This window comes from Aristolochia californica, unplaced genomic scaffold (assembly GCF_029961685.1).
Source record: "Aristolochia californica isolate CCGP_79_NKW_82.1479 unplaced genomic scaffold, dmAriCali1.0.hap1 SCAF_207, whole genome shotgun sequence".
Classification (NCBI taxonomy): domain Eukaryota; kingdom Viridiplantae; phylum Streptophyta; class Magnoliopsida; order Piperales; family Aristolochiaceae; genus Aristolochia; species Aristolochia californica.
In genome coordinates this window covers 32,501-34,489 of record NW_027181890.1, presented here as the reverse complement: position 1 = coordinate 34,489, position 1,989 = coordinate 32,501, and the positions used below count along the sequence as shown (strand labels likewise).

Genomic DNA, 1,989 nt, shown 5'->3' with positions numbered 1-1,989 from the left:
GGATGGGTCTCGATATAAAAAAAAAGATCTAATATTCCGACAAATTCTTTCTTTATTGATTTTTCTCCTTCTTCGATGAAACCCTAAAATAAAAATATATATTATATAAAGATAAAGAAAATAAAGAAAAAAAAAATGATTCATTCCCCCTGTGGAAAAGAAACAAAAGGGACGGATCATTGTTTGATCCTTTACTTTATATTAAAAGTAAGGACCCTCTTTTTCCTTGGATTGGGACTGAAAGCTAAATTCAGCATGCAATTTGAATAAGAATAAGATAGATAGATTGTTTTTAATTACTTTACTAATTGAGATTGCACAAAATCGTATCTCGAAAACACGAAAACAAAAGGGAGTAGGTTTAATAGTACTCTGCTGCCCGAGTAACTATGTTACTAAGTTAGTTAATTGTGTATCGTAGAATAAACGAGTACAATTTGTATATGTACTCCCTGGAAACGTATGGGTACTCTGTACCCTATTCCATTTCATGGATCAGAAGCAATTGAAAAAGTCAAACCAGTGGGTCTCTCTTGGAATCCCCAGTATGGCGATACCTACGACTACGTATGCCTCTCCCCCAGCAATCGGTACTAGTTCAAATAATTGAAATTCCCGTCTTTGTCCGATGAGAAATTCGAAACGAAAAACAAAATAAAAAAAAATTAAGGATCCCCGCAGGAAATTCAATCCTGTCCCGGGCCCCCTCCTCACAGAAAATGGGAAGATGAATTGATGGATTCATCGGATCCGAGGTCGGGACTGACGGGGCTCGAACCCGCAGCTTCCGCCTTGACAGGGCGGTGCTCTGACCGATTGAACTACAATCCCAGGGTGAGGTATACAGCATGCATATATGTATTCTTATGCTTTCATTCGTTTCGTTTCTATTTACGAGAAATATTCTCGTGTTGTAAAAGAAACACGACTGATATACTGATATCCACATGGATACGGACTAGAGTAAGAATGACACAGATTACTGGTAATCCTACTAATATATTGAGAATCTATTTTTCAATGGAAAAAGGACTCTTTTTTTCTTTACTACCTTTGCAACAAATTGGGAATCTAGATCTTTAGACAGATCAGAAGATGTGAGAAATTGGAAAGAAACCAAGGGGTATTGTAGAAAAAATGGACCCTTTATCCCTATATATTTTATTCCCATATATCCTTAGAATACTTTTAGAATTTTAGAATATATGGGGCATTCTAAATATCTAAATAATGGGCATTTCTGGAGGACAAATTTGGTTATCATGGATCGGCGAATTAGTGGGCCGAGCTGGATTTGAACCAGCGTAGACATATCGCCAACGAATTTACAGTCCGTCCCCATTAACCGCTCGGGCATCGACCCAGGAAGAACAAATTCTGGGCTTATTGATAATCCATGATCAACTTCCTTTCGTAGTACCCTACCCCCAGGGGAAGTCGAATCCCCGCTGCCTCCTTGAAAGAGAGATGTCCTGAACCACTAGACGATAGGGGCATACCTGCCCGATCGCCATCATACTATGTTCATAGTATGAGCAGTTTTTTGGAATTGTCAATATAATGTAATGTATAATTATAATGGGATGACTAGATCCGAAAAATCTTTCCTGCTTCTACGATTCCATAGAATTTTTGATTTTAATTCATGAAATGAACCATCCCGTCCTATATCCTATATATATATAACGAAGTATGGGATCCCCTCAGGAAATGATTTGTTCGACAGACAGAAAAGGTAAGTCAAACCTTTCTTCCATTTTGACTCATCGACTCACTCATCGTTAAGATGGGATATAACCTATCTTTATCTCACACTAATACTAAGCCAGGAAATTAAAAAACGATAGAATGCTTTTTTTGATCGATTCAAAAAGATGATGTAGAACTGGTAAATCAGGGAAGGGATTCGCTGAAATATTTTGAATCGATGTCAGATTCGTACATGTATCAATCAAGTGAATCTCATCTGGATGGGTCAATAAAAGCAAA

General features: G+C 37.5%; 1 non-coding gene across 1 annotated transcript; it reads right to left on the bottom strand.

Annotated features, from left to right (window-relative positions):
• Positions 1 to 757: 757 nt before the first annotated feature.
• TRNAD-GUC (transfer RNA aspartic acid (anticodon GUC)) lies at positions 758 to 831 on the bottom strand. Its single transcript has one exon. It is a non-coding gene; the product is annotated as a tRNA-Asp (tRNA).
• Between the last annotated feature and the right edge of the window lie 1,158 nt (positions 832 to 1,989).